The 22,596-nt window shown below is 38.4% G+C and overlaps 1 protein-coding gene across 1 annotated transcript in view; it reads left to right on the top strand.

The window, feature by feature from the left end:
- enox2 (ecto-NOX disulfide-thiol exchanger 2) overlaps positions 1-22,596 on the top strand; it is a 119,351-nt gene that overhangs the window by 32,656 nt on the left and 64,099 nt on the right. The gene's annotated exons all lie outside the window — the stretch shown is intronic.

Genomic DNA, 22,596 nt, shown 5'->3' with positions numbered 1-22,596 from the left:
CGGCTCTGGTTGTCTGGCCTGTTTGGAGGTCAGGCAGCTGCAGCGGGAAACTGCTCTGCTGAGATTGTGTGCCTGACTGTCTGTTACCGTGCCAGCACCACCTGCCTTTCACAACTGCAACACGCCCTCAGCTTTCTCACACACACACACACACACACACACACACACACACACACACACACACACACACACACACACACACACTGACCTGTCACACAGTGAGGGAGACACACTGAGAGGAGCATGTCTGTACACACGTGTGTTTATGGAGAGTGTGCATAATTAAACAGTAATTTAAGTTAGCAGTGGGTTGCCTGGTAATGTGGCAAATTAAAGAAGGACTTTCTAATTAAAAAATTAAAGAAGTACTGACTAATTAATTGCTCTGTATGTAATAGAAAGAAGAGGACCCTTAAGACGGAGAGGTGTTGTTCCATGTTCTCTGCTTTCTTCACAATGCTAATTTGACTGGATTAATACTCCACATTAACAAGGCCCTAATTGACTATTCATCTTTTCTTCACATCTTCACATGGATGAGTTCACATTTTGATAAAGTTTAATTTCATTTTAATTCACTGACCATGTCAAGCTATAATTGGATAATGTATCACAGATGATTGTCAAACAAATAAATGGTGTCGGTCCAAATGATGAAAAGCTGTACAAAATTTGTGAAACTAAGACCATGTGTTCATGACACTATTTTGTACTTTCAACACAAAATGTAGCAAAATAGCAGCAGTGTTAATTGACAAAAACAAATAGTTGTGTCGAGTAATGATGAGTTGAAAAGAGATACGGTGCGAAATGTGTTTTCAGAGTGGGTGAATTATTATTCCAACAACTTGAGCCAAGACAGAGGCAGAAGAATTTCTGCAGCCTTAAAGTAGCACCGTGACTCTGCTGAAGTGTAATGTCTCGGTGACACTGAAATGAACCGATTCATTTTTCTTTTCTTTTCTTTTCTGAGGACTGAAGTCAGACCAACATGTCACCAGGAGAAATTTCATCATACTTAAAAACTCCACTCCCCTTCAGTTAGGAATCATTTTCTGGCCACTGGTGATGAAACTCGAGTCGTTCCAGTCGGCTGATAGTGGAGGAGTTCACAAATGTCCAAACTAGGGGTGTTGATTCTCACATTCTCAGCTGGAGTAATCATACAGAGAAGAAATCTGCTGTATTTGATCCGATTATTAGTCTATCCTGATTATAAGATGAAAAACTAAACATGAAATACTTTCATTTCAGCAACATAAATCCCACGTATGTGTAGCTGTAGTCTGTCAGTCACAGAGCTCACACTTTGTTTGACAGTTTGCATTTTTCACACTTGTCTTTTTGAGCTCCTCATTATTTGTGACACCTGTGATTCTTGGCTGCTCAACAGATGATTCGGACCACGCGTGCTGTGTTTGTGCAGTCCATGTCGGGGGAAGCGTTCCACTCATTTTCACTCGTCAGAAATTTTATTGCTTCTGTGGTAGTAATATATATTACACAAGCCATCAGCAACTAAGGCTACAAACAACCTATAATGCAACACGCTTTCCATTCAAAAAGAATATCTTAGGTTGTGAACACATAATTTGAATATAATACAACCTCTGCTGTTTCAAATGTATTTTCAAGAAAAGAATATCATCGCAAGTCTCAACTGGGGCCTGTGCTGTATTTTTAAAATTCTGTCTCAACTGTGCAGCATCATGTTTTTTCCATACATGCTTGCATACTCACAATCCACAGATACTAAAGAAAAAAAAAAGGACTGAACAAGGAGAAAAACTCATTTAAATGTGAGCAGCGAGTTCTCACTTGTCAGATTTCCCACCACAGCCATGAAAGTGTTGTATCCTACAGTCATAATATTATAAGTCCAATGCGAAATCACACAGTCAAAACAGTCATGCAGGTTTCTCTCTGCCATTGTGCATGGCAGGAGCAGTGAATATGTAATGTGTTCTTCTGTTGTCAAGTTTGCACAACATTAGGAGAAGCAAAGATGATCAAAATTCAGAAAAAGCGTTGATGGGAACAGTAGTAATAATGAACAGTGTTAAATTTGTGTTTGTGTTCTCAGATAAAAGCCTGTCAGAAAGATACATAAATATTTGTTATCCTACAGGTGGGCAGGCCATCACATTTTTCCTTGGTATCATCTACATAGCAACAAGGACGAACTGTTCTGTCATTCTCGACCAAGTTATTTATATCAGACGTAGTGACTAGGACAACTCTTCCTCTAATATTAAATAATGCAGGAACTTGAAATGGCCTCTTGTATAATGTAAAAGTGCCTTTTAATATCTTTATATATATATATATATATATATATATATATATATATATTTGTAAATACCTGTAAATGACCACCTGTTTGCACTTGTTTACACAATTTTACCTTGAACTTTTTCTCATCATATGCAGAAAAATCAAATCACTGCATTTCTAAGTTCTACTGCTCAACTCACCTACATTAGGTTTTCTCAAACAGTCAAGCTGTTAATCTGTATTTATATTTGATGCAAGATGGATTGAATCCCCTGCTTAAAAGACCAGAGGTTCACTGGAGGTCCAGAACAGAGATATGGATGTATTGGCTTAAAGGCGTCTGATTCTGATTGTATCCAGTCTCAGTCAGGTCCTTCAATTCTCTGATGGAGCTCATTAAAAGCCGTGTTGATTGAGTTCCGTTAAGGGACCCTAATGGATAGATTTTTCTCATTACCAGTGCCTTTATCCCATCGTGCACGTGTGCAAGCATCTGAAGCAACACATACACTTTTCTTAGACATTACACAGCTGCGTTTCCTTTCAATAATTGATTAAGAATTTGAGAATGCAACAAAACAAACTGCCTGTTTGATGTGGCCCAGGAGGAACCCAAGTCATTTCAGACTTATTGCCACCCTGCTGATCGATTATTTACAAATGATCTTTAAATCAGCCGACCGAGACCACGCAACAATCAGCCAGATACATAATTAAGAGCCCTCAACTCCGTTAAACAGTTAGGTAAAATGTTTGAACTTTGATTGATATCCTCTTCACTCTGCTTCTAAATAGACAATGTTCACCCAGCTCACACACTGGGACTCATTGTGACTAACTAATATTTTTATTTAGTTGACTGTAAAATGGCTCCAGAGAAATCAAATTCATTGGAAATCATAACAACTTGGTTGGAAATTTCCAGTTTGTTTTGACCCTTTTACTAAGGCGTATATAAAATGAGTGTTGCGCTTCTATGTCTTGGACCCAGTAAAATTGAAGCAGTGAATAGTTCAACATTTTACCATGCTTTCTTTATCAAACACCACCGTTTTTATATCGTTGTTCCCTCTAAAGTTAGAGACGTACTTGGCCACCACGTTTGCTCTTTATCTTTTTTTTTGTTTTATGTGTTTATGTTCACTCACTGTATGTGTGTGCGCCTGTCTTTTAACAATCCATAATAAGTGGTGCCTTTGGGCAGCAGGCACACTGCAAGGATCTTTCTTATTCAGTTTTTTATCAGTTTTACAACACAGCCAGAGATGGCCATTTCCCCTCAATTCCTGCTGTTTTAAAGCTGCAGGTGGTGAAGAGAATGAGATTTTGAAATGCTGCTCATTTTTACTGGAGCAGGATTCCCCCTCTTACAATGAAAATAAATGTCATTTTAGTAGAACCTCCACGAGCTGGATTTCATTATCTCACACCTCTTATGTTAATGTATCAGTAATAATAATCCTTATTTGTGAAGCAGTTTAAAACAAAGTTAACTTGATTTACAAAATGCAGATACAGCAGAGTTCAAAAGCCATCATAAAACACTTGTCTAAAAATAGAAATAAAAGGAAGAAGAATAGGATTAAATAGCCTACAGGGAAATGTAAAACATTTTTCTATAAGACAGTGATTTTTCAGCCTGAGAATCATGGGTCCCACAGCTGACACAAAATGTGTGACATGAAGACATGCATCACTCTGCTGAGATGTGTTCAGACCAAATGTGAAAGAGGTGAAAATTCGCTTTAGCGGATAAACTGCTTCCACTGGAAACTGCCTGTGTCTGTGCAGTTGCAAATAACTTCGTTTATGTGAAATAGCTCTTTGAAAGCGAACGCTTGGCCTTTGGCTAAATGGGTTTCAAGTACCCTTGTAACAAGGTTGTTTGACTGCAGAAAAATTGAGTAGTGATCAGAACAGAGGCATATTTTCAAACCTAAGGCCATGTGTATGGATTCATCTAAAGTATTTCCAATGCCAGGATGAAATAAATTGCCTCACTCTCATGTTTTTCTGTGCATGAAAATCAATTGATTAAGTTTTATCACAAAGGCCAATTCACAGCCATAGTTTTTGCAAATAAAAGAATTGAACTCTCACCAATCCAATCTCTCGTGCATTAACCTTTAGTGGGAGCTAAGTGTTGAATAAAATGTTATTGATTCTTCAGGAGAAAGGTTAATGTCTTTGCGCAAAGGGAAAATAAAGATACATGTTGTGTAGGAAGGGAGCGACAGAAGTTCCCAACATGACAAGTAGCAGCTAAGGTTTATTTTGGATACATCACAGTAGGAAAATAGTATAATGGACATGAAAACATTTAGAGGTCTCCTGTGGAGCCGTCATCGTAAACAAAGTGACTTTTGTTTACACTCAGCATTTCTCACTAAAACAAATTGTATGCCTCATTAAGGCCTAAGAACAGTGTTGAAAAACATATTTTTTTCTGATATGCTCTGGCTTTGGGTCAGACGGCTTTTTTAAAGCTGTTTTTGTATTCAACAAAATTAAAGTGAGTTATCATGAATTGTTTTCTGCATAGATTTTTGCTGTGAGAGAGTACAAACACGCTGTACATCACATTGTGAGGGGAAAGCAGTGTCGACTCGTGAGTTAACAACCATCAAATTGCACCAGGACAGATTTCAATTAAACTCGGTATAATAAAGGTTTAGGGCATTTTGCACATCTGATAAAGTAGTTGTGCTCGAGTATGATTAGGAGCAATTCTGAATTCAGGCTTGAGCTTAAAGTGAAAAATCGTTCTGTTCCTGATTGTCAGTGTAATGTAAATTTGTGTGCGGACACTTCCACGTAATTTAGCGTAAACAGAAATCAATGTATGTCTTGTCTTGTAACTGTTCACATCTATTTTGGAGTAAACCAACCTTCAGCCTGGAGCCTCAGTAGCTCAGCCACAGTAATATGCATGTATCTTTTACACTTCTGGTGAGTACGTCAAAAGTTGTGGTCATAATGATGTTGTTTTTCTGCTTTGCTTTCAAAAGTAATTAAGTAAAGGAAACCACAAGCTCTAAAATTCTAATAGGCTGAGTCATTTTCGCATGAAAAGAGGAAAACGAAAGAAAAAGTTTCAGTCGTAAAAGTGTTCCTGCTCTTTCCCTGTAAATTTAAATTGGAGATGCCGGCTTTAGTGACAACATACTAAAGCAAAATCCTTGTCGTTTTTCCATATGCTTGTTAGCTACTATATTTTTATTACAGGAGATGGCTATGAAGCAAAGAAGTCCTCACTGACTGTCTTTGGTAGAGGTTTGTATTACTGAAACCATTTTGTTAGTATAAGGTCTCCAATGGGAGTGTGTAGTCCTCATGATGAATGGTTTTCAGTCGGACTGGATTCTTAGAGCACAAAACCCCAGAAAGGAGCTGCACTTCAGTAAACTGAATGTGGTTTCACATTTGAGAGAGTAGTGTGTAACAGTTTCCGATATTCCATTTACCAGTATTTCTCTTTTGTGGCCTTTTTTTTTCCCCATTGGAAACTAATGGACTTGAGCATGAAAAAATTTAATGTTTTGTCACTGGTCCACTACTAGCAGAAAAAAAAGAGCTGTTGGATGGTAAATAATGTAATGGGCTACTTAAGCTGTCAGAGATGGCAGTCCATTGAGATGTATAGCTGTGTCATTGTCCCAAAGAGATGTGAGTGTGAGAGTACAGTCCTGATTGCTGTGTGTTGAGACTTGGGGAGATCTACAGCTGGATGTCAGTCTTTGTGACGCTGAGGCCACACAGTGACACAGAAGATTACAGTGATGCTGATGGATGGGAGACATGGGATGACAGATTGCAGTTAAAAATGAAAATATTATAGAAACAGGATGTATGCAGGAACGTAGGTGAGTATAGAGGTTAATGACTTGGTGAATCTAAAATATTCAGTTTAGAGGGAGCAGCTGTGCTGCTCTGCAGGACTGTATGTGAGTACACATAAAGTGATTGAAATGCATGACAAGCTGCAAAGGGGCCTGCCGCTCTTTATTCATCTGGGATTCCTCTGCTTCAGTCAGAACATAACAGTCCACTTGTCTCTACTGCTGCTCTGGGAGAAATAAAGACTTATCCAATGTCTATATGGACGGTGTGTGCCTGCATAGGCATATGGAGCCTGTTTGAGTGTTTAGAGTGTACTCTAAGGGCTGCATACAGCTGTTCAAATCCTAGCCGAATGCCTTTGATCCAGGTCATAGAGGAAATATCAGATCCTATATTCTCCATCTATGGGCTGATGATCATCAAGCAAGGAAATCAAATCAGGGCTCATCCTTCATTCCTTTTCCCATTTCTCACCACCATCATTTTTAAATCATGCTCCCTGCCACTCTTGTGCGCTGCAGTGGTCAGGGATTTAGTGCCACTTCAGCCTGTCTCGTAAAGCCTAAAAACATGTGAGATCTAAATTATTCACAGTGCCAGAAGGCGCTCTGCTCTGTCTGTGGACTCACCCTAAAGCTAATGGTAGCCTCACGCCTCAAGCAAGGCTCAAGCTCTAAAAAGACTCTAATATCAAAACAGAAATCTTCACCTGGCTTGTAGTTTTCTGCTTGATCAAAGAGAAATGGTGCATGTGGTCTCTCTTTCATTGCTACCTTTATTCAGCACAGCAACAATGTAGGGAACATAAACAATCAGTTTTTCTTCCCATCCCTCAGCCTCAGGGACAAGGCCAAATAAGTTGTCTCCTAGTGTTTTCCATTAATATTCTCTGATCCATTTTTGGTTATTATCGCTGCAAGTTTGCTAAATTGATTTCTAATCAGAATATGTCCTGCAGGCTAGAGTTTTACAAAATGGCAGTGTTGTATCAAGAGTCCCTGAATTACAATTATTCCCTTGGATAATTTTTCTTGAAGATTGATTGAATTAGCAACTGTGTCATAAGCATACATCAAGTAGTTCACTTTGCGAGTGACACTTAGAAAATCTGCTATATGCTCACCGAAGTAAATCTTACAAATCCAGTGAAGCATAAGTAAAAGTTTTCTGTAAACTAAAAAGTACTGACTTTGTAGAAATCTGTTTTCACTTTGACATTTAAGGGTTTTGTTGTGTTGGTCATTGTAAAAGAAAGACACATTAAATCTGCTTTGCTTCAATTCTGTAAAACAATAAAATACAAAAACTTTCAGCAGGGGTGAATACTTTGCTTTTTTTTGGGACAGTGCAGCTGCAACACTGAGTCGATTAATTGATCAATAGAAAATTGATTTGCAACTATTTATTTTGTCAGCTTTTCATGCGAAAATGACCAACTTGATAGTTCTGGGCTCTAAAATATGAAACTTTGCTGGTTTTGCATTAGAATACATTAAATATTTTGGGGATATGATTTGATAAAGTCGCCTTCTCTAGAAAACAGTAATAGTGATAAATGTTCATCACAATATCCTAATGTTGACCAAATTAAGTTTAATCGATAATGGAAATAATAATTAGTTGCTTCTCTAAGGTACTGTAAGCCACAAGATGCCCAACAATCTCTTGTCTCTAGGTAGAATATGAGCATTATCTGTTAGATTTGTGGATTTTGATATTGCCTAATTGCATTTGTTGAATATGAAGACATTTCAAAACAAATGCAAAGGAAATCATTTCAAAGTGAAAAGCGCTGTAGTACAGTACCTCCTCTGTATCTCAGTCCTCTGACCCCCCTCCTCATTTTAGTTGAAACAAAATCTGCCATTTCCTCTTGTTGAGGGCGTGTTATCTAACAGAGAGGGCAGGCTCGAGATTTAAGGGCTCAGGGGTTCAATTACATATGTAAAGGCTGTTAAGAGGTTTTATCGACAGTGTTTTTCATAAAGCCACCAGCGAATGTCAGATACCGCCCTAAAACACAGAGGAATAACCACTCACTCAGGTTGGATTACCTGATGAATTATTTATATTGTCTAGGTGGGCGAGTTTTGTTTCTCCTATAAATGAAAGAAAAATTTGGTTTTGACTAACATCCAGTGTTTCTTCTTTAAAACTCATTATGCCTCCGCGCCGGCGAAAGCCAGGGCCAGAGGCATTATGTTTTCAGGTCCTCCATCTCTCTGTCCCATTCTTGTAAACGCGATATCTCGGTAACGCCTTGAATTTCTTCAAATTAGGTACAAACATTCACTCGGACTCGAAGATGAACTGATTCAATTTTTTCATTTTGACTTCATAAAACACAGTTTTGGCTTTATGGATGCCATTTGTCGGGAACTCCACAAGGGAATCCCTTCAAATTTGGCACAAATGTTCATTTGGGCTCAAGGATGAACTGATTAGAACTTGGTGGTTCAAGGTCATTGTGACCTCACAAAATAAGTTTATGGCCATAACTCGCAGAAAAAATTGGACACAAATGTCAGTAGGATAAAATGATGAAGTGATAACATTTTATATCCAAATGGTCAAAGGTCAACTTCACTGTGACATCATAATCTTCTGCAAAAACAATACTACTAGTGAGAATTCTAGTTTCATATTAAAATCACTCGCAAGGAGAAGCAAACCAATAGAAGAATGGACTTCACCGTTAAAAAAAAAAAACTTTTTTGGATGATTTTTCTGTTCTCCTTTTTATCATCAGTTACCTCAGTAAGAATCTGCAAGAATCTCCCCATTTGTACCCAGTGCTCTGCTCACGGTAGCATCACAGTGACCTGCGGCTCCTCTCCTCTTCTATCAACACTCTCCCTCCATCTATTCTTTCCCCCCTCTGTCCTTCTGTCTTCTCTCTCTCAGCCTCCAGCCGGGTTAACTGATCCACACCAGCTGCTTCTCGCTGCCTGACATTACTGCCGAGCGTCTCCTCTGGCTCCCCTCTTCTTCATCATCCTGCCACCCTTTTCCAACACTCTCATTCCACGTTGCTCTGTGAGAGGCCACTGCACAAGTACTAGTGCAGAAAAGATCAGCTGTAGTTAACCCATTTTAAACCATTCTAATTTATATTACTGAACTGTGAGATGACGGATGAGTGGATGCACACAACTGAAACACTGGACTGTTCTCTTCTGCTGAGGGGGAAAGAGAAACCGATTTGAGGGCTAGTGCAGCCACATGAGTATTGCTGCTACTAATGATTATTTTGATTTTCATGGTTTTGTCTATAAAATTTAAGTGAATGTTGCCTGTTTTGATTTCCCAGAAGTCAAAGACGAACCTTCGAGAATTCTTGTTTTATCCAACCATCAGTCTAAAACCCAAAATATTCAGTGTAGAATCATACATGCCAAAGAAAAGCACAAAATCAACAACAACAACAAGCTGAAATCAAAGAATATATGGAATCATTGTTTAAAAAAAAATGAGTGAAATGATTGAAAAAATAATTCATTATTTTCTGTTCATCAACAAAGGCCCCATTTCAACTCGCCATTGTTAGTGTCTTGAAATCCAGGACTTTAATTTACACACAGCTACATACAGTATATGTGTCTCTTCTCCAGTCCAGAAGGAAGTGGTAATGCAACTGAAGCTAATTGTTAACTGCCAAAAACACCAGAAGAAGAGGATTAATTGCGTATATGGGATCGGTACGAGGGAAAAGTTTTATCGTCTAAATATGCTCTTACTCATGCTGCTCCCTCCCACACACAGACGGTTCAGTGTTAACACTGATCAGGGATCAGATAAATGCTTCAGTAGCGCCATGTGCCTTCTCTATGATCATATGTGTTGAAAACGCTGGAGCGGCTCAGTGATGAAATTAGCTGTCAGCAGGGAGATCATCAGCTAATACCCATGTAACTTTAGCTTCTATTATGACAGGGGACAGATGCCGTGAGTGGCTACTGCCACAGACTGCTCACTGATCTAGTTAGTTGGGAGACGTAAGTCCTCACATATGCGCCAGTGTAAGGCAAGATTAAATGGTCTAAACAATAAACAGAACCATTGTCTCAGCTCTGCATGGAAGGGTGGTTGCCCTACTTCTTGCCTGTTCATGTTCCTTCATTTCACTTCAGGGTATCTGGTTTCTCTGAGCTTTTTGAGAGGGAAACCCGAGTGATGTTTTGTACAGCTTATTGGACATCAGGACTCATTCGGTGCCACCTAGCCATAATTAATGCATGATTGTACCTATTGACACACAACCAAGGGAGTGTCTGTTGATGCCAGTGCTCTTCAATAGTGAGAGAGTCTATCTGAAGGCCATACTAGGTCACAGAACATAAAACATCAGAGAGATGACACAGAAAGTGGGATCACAGTTTGACAGACAGTACAAACTAGACTTTTTCATGACGTTTGAGCAAAGGCTCTGAATCCCAAAATGTCATGGGAGAGCTGCACTGTGGCTGACCATGTGCTCTCGCTCTTTTGAAGCAACACGTACTGCATGTAAGCAAGCAAGCAAAACTTAAGGGTACCGCATTTCCCTTGAAATGGTACACTTCAAACTGTAGATGTGTGCAAGTGTGTTTGAACAAAGACGGGATATGCGAAGGACATATTAATCATTTGGCATTATGGATAAAAACCTTTTCCTTTAAAGCAATCTGCTGCTTCTGTGGTGTTTTTTATTGTCTACTGAGGCCTCATCCAACTCTACTTTATAAAAGTCCCTCCTTCAGTCCTCCCTTCTGTTGTATATTGAAAGTTAAGCTACATTTGATGATTTTTGTGGCTGTCAAATGTGGTCTAGAGATTTCAGTGCTACTATTGTTGTTGTTATGGGATGTTGACATCAATTTATCGCTTGTTAGTTCGATCTTGCCGTAGATGTAAACTTTGAATAAATACTGTATATTAGAACTGTAGCTAATGATTATTTTCATCATTATTACTGATGATTATTTTCTCAATTTAAGTTGTTTTGTCTGTATAATGTCAGAAAATGCTCATCACAATGTCCCTATGCCCAAGTTGATGTCCTGAAATATCTTGTTTTATGAGACAAACTGTTCAAAATCAAAAGATATCCAAAATTGAACTGGTTCCACCATCTCAACTAAAATCCCTAAAAATGGGATATTTTACTTAAAATAAACATTTATAAAAAAAATAATTGCAGATACATATGCTGTTGATTGTTTAATCAAAGTCAGATTATGAATGGTAATTTGTGCATCACATATAAAAGGTTTCATTCTTGTACTATTTGTTTTTCCCTACTCTCTCGTTGCATCTAAATTCCTTTTAAATTCTTTCATTAATGACCTTCCTTGCCGCAGTGATCCTGGTCTGACTTTATTCATAGAAGCACCTTTTCTTAATCAAAGCCATTTTCTAAAGGGCACCAATCTCACCGCTCTCTAGCATTGACTGCCAAGACAAACTCAAAGTTACATCATCCAGGCACCTTTTGTCTGCAATGTGAGAATCCTGATGGATTAGAAGAAAGTCTACTATAATTCTACATTATCTCTTTCTCTGTTTCTTTCACCGAATCTCCAAGACATGTAAGAAGGACAGATGTACTCTGGCTGCCAAAATCTAATTATATGCCAGGCAAGCCCTTTCTATAACAATGCCTCACACCGCTCTGGATCTGGCTGCCACTTTTGCCTTTCTTTTGTTCAGTATCTCCCTCCCTCTCTCCTACTTCTTCTCTGAGAGAGGATATTGTTCCCGTGTGTAGGTGGCAGAGTGAGATGACAGTGTTTCAAGTTCATAAGATCATCTTTACCTAGTTACACTTTGTACACTGTGTACACAGATTGGGATTTCGCAACACAAGCTCTGATGTACATTTTTGAAACAGGACTGAGATTTTCTGCAGGGAATGTGGCCTAATTATCGCAGCCTCCAGTGATGTATTTGAACATAAAGTAGAATAATGGAGGAGTTGATGGTGACACACTAAAAGCTACACTGGCATCAATAAAAAAGAATTATGACAGATAAAAAGGACAGGACTCAGATGGAGCATGTTGATGAAATATTCTGACTGATTTCTTACTTATCACAGCGGTATTGTTCCATACATACTAATTAAAGTGATCAAATGAGAAATATAGATGGTAGCCGACCTGACCGTACAGCAGAACAACGGTCAAACAAACCTCTGTTTTTGAAGTGTCAGTTCTCGTACTGTATATTACAGAGGTTGCAGGGTATTCGACCATGATGATGTTTGTATTAACACAGCTCTGTGTGTGTGTGTGTGTGTGTGTGTGTGTGTGATAGCCTTTTGACGTTCCCCTGCTCGGCTTGACTCTCCCCTCAGGTGTTTGTTTGTGTTGTATGAGGAGGGTTAATGGGTTTAATCTAAAATCAGCCACCAGATGATTGGGGTTGTTAAATTTCAAAGTTTGTTGTAATGGCATTGACCAGACCAGTGTTTGAGCCATTTGTCAAAGTCACTGGAAGGAAATCTGAGGGTTTTTTTTGTGATAGCGTTATTCATTTCAGTCAGTTTTGCATATCTGTTCATACCTCAATCATATATTGGGTCTTACTGCGCAGTCAGATAAAGGCGTTTATCCTTTCCTCCATATTGTCAAATTGCTATACATACCTGCTCTTTGGCTGGTCTCACAAGTGTATAATACAGGTGTATAGCAGATGGGCAGAGAACAACTGGTTTTCCTGTGTCTTGCAGAATTACCAAAATTTACTGATGTACTGCTTTTTTTTTGTTTTCTGTGATAATACTTTGAATTCCTTTTTGTTTTTGAGCTGTTTGTTGGACAGAAAAAGCAGTTTTTGCTTACAAAAACAACTTTGGGAAAGGGAAACAGGCACTTTTCACCGTTTTCTGATACTTTATAATCAAGAAAATAATCACTGGATTTGCTATAGAGTTGCAGCCCTACTTTCTAGTTGCCAGCATTTATTTTGTTTTTATTTAAGTATGTATACATGTTAAAAAATGTGGATAAAAGAAGTATATACAGCTTTTTTATTTATATATATATATATATAAAAATAAAATTTTCTTTATATTGATCACGTTCGTAAGAGTTTGAATTTCACAACAGTATTAGGCTGTGTATTGACAACACAGCCTTAATTACGTTTTGAATAAAATTGGCATCATTCACTGTAATGTAAAGGTTTGATTTTTGTATATAAATTCACAAATTTGTGCAAGGTTATTTTATAATAAATGAATTTAATAAGAAAAAAAAGCTGAAACAATAAGTCGATTGACAAAAATAGTCAAACATTGATAACTTTGACAATTGTTATATTGTCTTTTCAAACAAAGAAGAGGAAAAAAAACGTCCATTTCATGATTCCAGTCGCTCAAATACGAAGATTTGCTGCATGTCTTTGTCATGTATCATTGTAAACAAAATGTCTTTTGGTTTTGGAGTGTTGGTCGAACCAAACAAGACATTTTATAATGTCAAGAAAGGAAAGGTAGGAAAAGACTTTAACTCTTACTAGATCAAATAATCAGCAAATTTATCTGTAATGAAAATGTTATTTAACCTTTTCTTAACCAGATAAGTCCTACTAATGTTGGAAGCCTCTTATACAAGGCAGACCAGGCCAAGACCATGAAAAATACTGTATAGGCACATTAAAACACCAGGCAATGAATGAAACAATGCTAAATCAGATAACAATACTAACATAAGCTAAGCACAGAATCAATTGAGTCATCAATCAATGAGTCAATTATAACATATACAATAGTCTTTTTGCCAGAGAGATATCACATTCATTTTGAATTCCTTTTACATATGATCCCAAGTGGGTGGATATCTGTAGATATTGAGTACAGACAGCAGATATGTCTTGTGATCTTAGATGAAGATTCCAAGATGAACTCAGTTTGCAGAGAAACAATGGAAGCTTGTCTGGAATAGCTAAAATGAATGAATAAATAAATATACTCAGTCTAACTCAGTCAACATATGGACAGAGATACATGAACACAGATATTGAGCAGTAACAGCACCGCCTGGTTGAATACGGCGAGAGTCACAGTTTGGTCCTACCCCCACTTAAAGCCAAAATATTGGGGGTCAGTAGTTAACCCCTCCTGTAACTGTGCAGTGGAAATCTTGGCAGCCACACAATGGCACATTATCCTGCAGAAAATCTCTTCACTGTGGTGTTGTTGCTATTCCAAGCCAGCGGAAAGATGGGTTTGCAAGGCATCAGATGTTTTTGTCTGTCATAAGTTCTATGTTGCTGCCTCTGCAGGCATCTCTCTCGCCTCTAGTCAACCATACCGCCACTAGAGAAAAGATGGACCATTGAAATAACTGCAGTGACCTCCATTCTTGAAAGCTTGAGTAAAGAAAGCACCAGACCATGATTCATTCAATGCTCCATGACTCTATGGAGGTCACTGTCTACTAGAATCTTGTATGTGGTCTTAAAAGCCAGACAATGCTGTTAGGCGTCTCCATTAAGTTTCATGACCAATGATCCAAATGATGATGACATGTGACAGAAATGTGCCTGTCAACACTCCAAGGCATTCGAGTGACGAGCGTCAAGTCCTGTCAGCCACCCACCCCCACCCCTTATTTTTCTTGTCTCTCTAAGTAATATTGATCACGTTCGTAAGAGTTTGAATTTCACAACAGTATTAGGCTGTGTATTGACAACACAGCCTTAATTACGTTTTGAATAAAATTGGCATCATTCACTGTAATGTAAAGGTTTGATTTTTGTATGTAAATTCAGAAGTTTGTACGTACAAGGTTATTTTTTTAATAAATGAATTTAATAAGAAAAAAAAGCTGAAACAATAAGTCGATTGACAAAAATAGTCAAACACTGATAACTCTGACAATTGTTATATTGTCTTTTCAAACAAAGAAGAGGGAAAAAAACGTCCATTTCATGATTCCAGTCGCTCAAATACGAAGATTTGCTGCATGTCTTTGTCATGTATCATTGTAAACAAAATGTCTTTTGGTTTTGGAGTGTTGGTCGAACCAAACAAGACATTTTATAATGTCAAGAAAGGAAAGGAAGGAAAAGACTTTAACTCTTACTAGATCAAATAATCAGCAAATTTATCTGTAATGAAAATCGTTAGCTGCAGCCATACATTTAACAGTTGAAAACAGTAAGAAAACATTAATCCTCCATGCAACATTAAGATAAGGAAGGAATGTAACAAAAGAACGTTTAAGGAAAAATAAGTTGAATCTGTGCACTTTGAAGTCATTATCAAGACAAAGATCAGATGAGTCCTGCATCAATCGACAGAGAGACAGAAAACAATGCATTTGCTCTCTTTACGGGTCTTCAGTTTGCTGTGGAAAAGCCGGAGCATGTCACTGATTTCTCGGTGGAGATTGGCGAACAGATGTTTATAGTGGAAATAATGCATCCTACCTGTCATCCATGTCAAGGAGCTGTATAAAAAAGGGAAAGTAATCTCTTACAGTGTAATCAGTCTGAGAAGCCAAATACATTGTGTTCCATACTTCTCAGTTACTGTATCTTTGATTTGGTTTTTAATATCTTGTGTAAGCTAACGTATTCAGTCTGAACATGTACCCAGCTGGGGCCAAGTGAATAATTAGAGAATTTTGTTGGTTTCTGGTTTCTATCAGCTGTCAAAAACATATTAAATATTGCCGTTTTCAGGATGTGTGGAGTCTTTCCAGGAGGCCTGCTCTTTTGAAACCTTGCTATACCTCCAGCCTTTCTTGTCACAACATTGCACTGGCAGTCGTTACTGTGACAGTAGACTCAAGGAGAGCTTCCTGGATGAAGAGGCGTGGCCAGATAAGAGCTCTGGCAAGTTCACTGAGCTGTTGACATTTCCTCATAGCTACTCCCCTGGTTCTAATTGGCTACCGCTGATAAGATTCCCATGTTGTAATTGGCAGCTGCTGATAAGATGCTGTCAGCTGCCGCAGTAGTCAGCAGCATGGTGAGATGACAACAGCTCAGGAGTTGGTGGGCGGACAGGGCTAAATCCAGGGCCTGAACCTTGTTTTCCAGAGATAGAGATTCTATTCCAGTCACAGGTTTCCATACTGGCTGTGACAGACTTTTAGACCAGAAAAACATAGTTTTTAAAGGCCATAAAAACATACTTCGCCAACCGGTTTCTTAATGTGATTTACGGGGTCCCAATTGAACACAATTTCTTTTTGCCAAAGTTGGAACAGCTTTTGGTTATTTCACGAGAGATTTCCATCTGTGTCGGTGTATCTGTAATTCTTCTTACAAGTTTGATCAGGGTGAGACATATTTTAAAAATGGTTATGTCACTTATTTCTGCGCACCAATCAGAATTTCAATCAAAATCAATCAAACAAACCCTGTTGTGGGGTCGTTTGCGTATGTTGCCAGACCGCTGTCATTCATATCAGATCAAACCACACCCAACTTTAATTATGATTGTTTACATGTGCAAATTAATATTTTATCCTGCAGTAATTTGCTTTCATGGCCACTAGGACAGTGTAAACAAGTTGTGAACACAAAAATGATATATCATCACATTTTTTGTTGTCCGCAAACGACGGCTTATCAACACATCTAGCAGTTACAGAACAACATTATCATTCATTTGGAGTCTAGCAAATGTCAGTCCAATATTCACTCTCTTCTATCTCTGTTTTTGGTCTCTACCAACTCCTAGCTGCTAAATGCTCCACTATGTTCACCAGCTAATCCATAACTGTGTCTGTCTGCTGTTTGGTGCTGAGTAGGTTCAGGTTCAGGTTTACTTTAATTTCCACATGTTTGACATACATAAACGGAAATTAAATGTCGTGGCTCATGGACCTCAGTGCAACATAGAACAGACATAGAAGCACCACACAATGTTATGGGTAAGAATTAGCACTCTTACATTAGCAACAACTTATCCAAAAACTTGGATGGGAACAAGGTGGAATATTCAGTTAAACAGTCTTTAAATCTGCATCATTGAAGTTGCCAACTGTGATGAAATGCACCAATCTGTATCTGCATGCAGATTGGTGGCCATGGCAACCAAAAAAAAATGTACAGTGGGTTTTTAGAGTTTAAGCTGGAAACAGCTGCTGCTGCCAAAAACAAGCAAGAGCTATGAGAGCGGACCAAAACAATAAAGTTAAGCGCCAAACATCTAAACAATGAGCTGTCGCTATAAAGAGCCATAAAATGAGGGGAGCTGCTGATTCAGCTGATAATCCTCTGTAGGTTTGTCACTACGAGCGACGCTATTCTAATAAATATCCATTATAGTGGCTTTAATTTTATAGAGAAACCCTTAAGAATTGAAACCACCTTTTTAAGGCATAAAATGATTAGAAATGAACTGAATATCCACTTCCACACTAACCACAGAGAAAGAGTTGATCAAATCATGGTGACCTGTGACACACTTGTTTAATGTGCATTATGCAGATCTCTGTGCATGATGTAGTGCCACTGAGTATACAGTTTGTAGATCTACCAACATCTACCCAACCTCAGCTAATACAATTTCACTGCAACTGCCGGCTTCAAGAAATGGAAAAGAAAGATCTGACCTGCCTCCATTATGGAAATTCAGTACACTCTATTGATAACTGGCAGTACATATGTTGGTTATAGGGCTGAATGGTATCCATAGCAACAAGGAAAGTATGACGTCATGAACAGGAAAGTGTGATACTTATGACCCATATATGCCATTATAAGATAAAGTATATCCTTTGATAAACACATTCTATCATTAACTACCTAAAGCGCCTCTGTATCCTGGTCCTGGGCACACTGGGCCAGTCGCGTCACAAAGATTAATGTTTCTTTCACACCCCAGTTTTGTACTCACTATTATACAGCTGACTCTGCTGACTCCAAGCCACTTTTTCTGTAGAAACTTAAGTCCATTTGGTCATGTTTCAGGCCTTACTCAGATTTAGCAGATGTTTTTTCTGGCAGGAGTGGCCTGAAGTCTCCTAGGTTTCAGCTGGAACTGCTGATAAAGAGATTTTTGTGCTATTGTGTCCGTAGCCTACATCTCTATGTAATTAATACATTTAAAGTCCTTACTTCTCTCCCAACCTACTTCCTGTTTGTCCTCCTTGAACTGTTGGCCATTATTGCTGATTGTCTGTGTGCTTAGAGGCATTATTATTTCTTTTTTTTTTTTTCTTTGATTGATTGATCTTGAGGAAGTTATTATGCACAAGAAGCTTTGCCTAGCAGACCAACTACTTCATGTGAAATCTTGCTGCAGTGCAATAGTCCCCAGAGCCTGTCTAATGGAAGGGTATGTGGGCGTGTGTGTGAGTGCTAACTGTGGGTGAAGGCATTTGTCACAGGTTCTCTCTGTCCAATTGAGGGTTAGGAAGACAAATCCTTAAGTTCCCAGGAGAATGAGTATACAGGCCTCTCCAGCAGCGTGCAGGCACATTTAAAAGTGTAGTTAGTTGAAAGTCTGTAATATATTTCTGTCATATGGTGCGTCAGTCTCAAGAAGAATTATATGTTTGAACGTTTTGCTTTACCAATAAATGGGGGTCGGGGGGGATTAAATGACCTTGAGTACCCCTTCACTGACATCTGCTGTCATGTTCTAAATGGGTTCTTTTAATGGATAGTATACTGCATGTTAATGAACATTTTTGTGACATTTTATTTCTTAGTTGGTTTGGACAGGTTTACATTTGCACTACATGTGATAACAGGTGAACCAATATGGGGAGAGATTATAACCCCAGACTCTGTTCCAGGTAGTAGTGTCTCTGGTTTTGGATGTGACTGTTCACTGACTCCTGGTGAATGAGTTTGAGTTGTGTACAGTTGTTTAGTGTTGGTGTGATTTCCTAATGGTTGTGGTGTGCTCTAAAGACAGGGCAGCATGAGATGCATGTGCAGAGCCACTGGAGTTGCATGAAGGTTCTTGTTCTGGAGGGAAGTCATGAGGGTTTGTTAAAAATGTCAAAGACTAAATCAGATCGTTGAACAAATTCTATTTGAGTGACTTAATGTGATGTTATGAGAGACTTTACTCTCCCCAGTTAAAAGAAACGAAACTGACTGTGCTTTCAAGGTTATTTAATTATCATTTTATTTTTAGGATGCTGAATTATGCAGAAAAAAAACAGTGTCTGTCATAGATGTTTTACAATTTGCTTCTGGACTTTTCCAGCTGTTGATTAACCATGACGATTGAAGATGTTTTGTCTCCGAGCACGGCATAATGTAACAAGCTATAAGGACTTAGAGCACTGTTATTCTATTTACTGCAACAAAGAGTGACAGCCCCACAGGTTTTTTTCTCTGAGGCCTTGGTCTCTTGTTCTGACAGTTTAAACTTCAGAGGAGAGCAAAAACAGATTTAAAGAAGCTCTCCTGCTTGCTTTTCCTCCTAGAGGATGTCGAGCTGTCCTTCAGGCATCAATAGACGCGTTCAATGTGTCTCTTGTACTAAACAAGGGTTTGGCTGTGTAGTGCCTACTTGTTAAACAGCAAACTCCTACAAGGCGGCAAACTGGACACAGGCTGTCTGGATTATTAGAGCTTAGTCCTAACACTGAGGGGCTCATACAGCTCAAGTGTTCTCCGATGTAACGGCAAGGTTCGAGGAACTGGTTTAACCTATAAAACACAGTTTTGTATTTCCATAATAACCTTTTAAAATTGTATCACCTTGAAAGTCCATGTTAATAGGTATTGCTTTGGGCTCACCATTTTCCATCTGTGCCCTCACCTTTTTCCTAACCTTCAGTCATCTGATCGAGATCTCCCTCTGGCTGCCTGGCGCATTCTCAGATTTCTTTTTAGATTTAAAGTAAGTATATATAAATATGTATGCTTCGCTGTGTAAATGCATCCTAAGTTCAGGTATCCATTTCTTTTGCTTTTCTACGTCCTCGGGGGAAAAGTGGAGGACATAAAGACTGACAGCACTGAGGAGGAAATTAATCAGGCCCTCAGAACTTCACACTTTGTCACTATAGAGATTTCTGCCCGTGAATCTTCAGTGGAAAGGCTTTGGATTTGTCTAAGACACTCCCTTTCTTTCTTCAAGGTCTCCCCTTACTCCTATAACAGAGTTTGCCTTAAAAGCTGGGGATTTGCCTTCAAGCTGCTGTTTCATAACAGTACTGGAAGTCCTGGATCAAATAAGGGTTGGGGAGAAGGTAAATGACCTTGCTAGAAGGGTACTAAACGCAAATATTAAGAAATTAACATGTTCAACGCTTATAACCTCTTCTTGTTTTGAGAGATTATATACACAACCTTAAAATTACGAAAATAAATAAAAGGGTAACAAAAGGCAAACATAAGAAAAGAGGAAGAAGTGTTAGTTCTGTGAAATGAAGGTCTTAACGGGTCATTATAGGGCTCCCTCTGTTGTTTACAGACATTTTTCTATTTTTAATTTTCAAATGAATTCCACATTGTTATTTTGACCTATGAAGCTGACGTGATAAATGAAGGTTAAAATGGAGGAATGCTGCGCTGAAGGAGTGAAGTTAAATCTAAATCCCACATCTTCACTCTGAGGCTGAAGTATCAAACTGCATATCAGTGGGCTAAACACTAAATCCAACAATGCCAGTCTTATGTCTCTGCTCTAAGTTGTTTTAACCTCTCACAGAACTGAGCACAGAGAAGGATTTTTAGTTTGAGACGGATTGCGTGCTTGACATCACACGTGGGATCAATTAAATTGCACAGCTGTTGAGTTTCCGATCAGATTTAACCGGCTCTGTGCTATAGACTATAGTACAGTTTGGATCAGTTGTGTTGTTTTTCCCCTTAATCTGGAGGCTTTCTATTTATTTTCCTCATCCAAGTCACCATCTGATTGCATCCTCAGCTGGCAAGCAAAGCTCTCTGAATTTTTATTGATCCTCTGTCTTGGCTTTCTGTTGGTTTGGCATCGTGCTTTGGTCATTAGAGACTATATCAGATATATTATGGAAGACTGAGCCAACCAAGAAAGAACCGAGATGACTTGCTATATGTTATATTATTACATAATATAATATATCTGTAGTAGTAGTAGTCCTTCTAGTAGTAATAATAATAATAGCATTACTTTCTAGTAATTGTTTTGTTGGACAGTGAAAATATTAAATATAGTGAGACAGAGAGATGTGACATTTAACAAATATCCATGGCTGAATTTAAGCCCAAACACATATATGGTATGTGCCACTAGATTTTATATTGCCATGTCATTTTGTGTGAATTGCTCTGTGGGTTTTCTTCAAACATATACATTTAAAAGTCCAAAGTAGCAGCGATGGACATAGCAGGCAGAGACAACTGAGGAAAATCCAATACACTTGCCCATTGCATTTCATTTGTTACAGAGGAGGCGGCCTATCGCCTGATACAAAGACCATCTCTGCTGACATCTCATCTAAGTTGATACACTTTTAATGAAACAAAACCTTAACCTAGAGAGCAGACACGATATTTTACACATACAAATGTTTATTTATTTTGAGAGTGTCTTTATTGCTCAGGCCAACATCAACCAGCTGAATTGAAAACAAAATAAGAAGCATCAGGATCTGGGTGGTTTATCATCCCAGCTCTGGGAAACACTAAATTGAATATTATTCAAATAGACTGTAGAACAGAATCTAGACAGATTAGGATGTAAGAAGTATCATAACTGTTCATTCCCCATTACGAGGACCCTGAGCTGCTCTTCAGCAATGTTGTCTTGTTTGGTTTCTGATTTAAGAAACAATAAGTCTACATGATTTTTTCCTCATATCTGCCCGTATTACTTCATATCCTTTACTGAAACCCTGACTCGAGTGCATCTCATTAACATGTGCATCCAGTCTCCACTGGTCTGCCAGTGAATGTGTCAGAGGAGCAGTAAACACTGAAGTATTGAGTGTTTTCTCTGTTGTACAAGTTAAGTCTCTGTTGCACTGTTCTGTTTTTGTTGAAAACTAATTTTTTTTTAGTTCAGATTTCTTACCTTATGGAATTCACTTACCTTTGAAGTAAACTTTAGAACTACTTTTTATGTCTGTAAGAAACTCCTGTTTTGCCTGTTGGCTGTTCTGCTATGTCTGAGAATAGTTTGATTTGTCTGGTGAACAGATGGGCACTGCAGGAGAGCTGAAAGTCATGTGAATTCGTTATGAGAAATCACATTTGGTTCACATTGACATAATACATAATAGATGAGAAAGAGTTAAATTAATACAGGATATATTTGAACCCATCTGTCTTACTGCATTAACGTCCATGTTTATCTAAATTCACTACCATGACAGTCCGTTCAGTAGTGAGGTCTGAAGTCTCAGTAGATGAATTTATCATTTCTATTATGACATGTAAGTTTCACTCCCTGTTGTGATACTGCTGTGGAATTATTCACTTTGTGAAAACGCTGCAGGAATTCTTACCAATTATTTCTGGAGAGGAGTTCATTTCCATTCCCGTTCTAATCAGTCATGCTAAAAGTTGTAATACGTTTTTAACGGTTACATCAAT

This window comes from Seriola lalandi, unplaced genomic scaffold (genome assembly GCF_002814215.2).
Source record: "Seriola lalandi dorsalis isolate HSWRI2012SDOR001 ecotype SW California unplaced genomic scaffold, Sedor1 jcf7180002054972, whole genome shotgun sequence".
NCBI classification, from domain to species: Eukaryota; Metazoa; Chordata; class Actinopteri; order Carangiformes; family Carangidae; genus Seriola; species Seriola lalandi.
The sequence above is the reverse complement of the archived record's forward strand: the minus strand, read 5'-3'. Positions and strand labels throughout refer to the sequence as shown.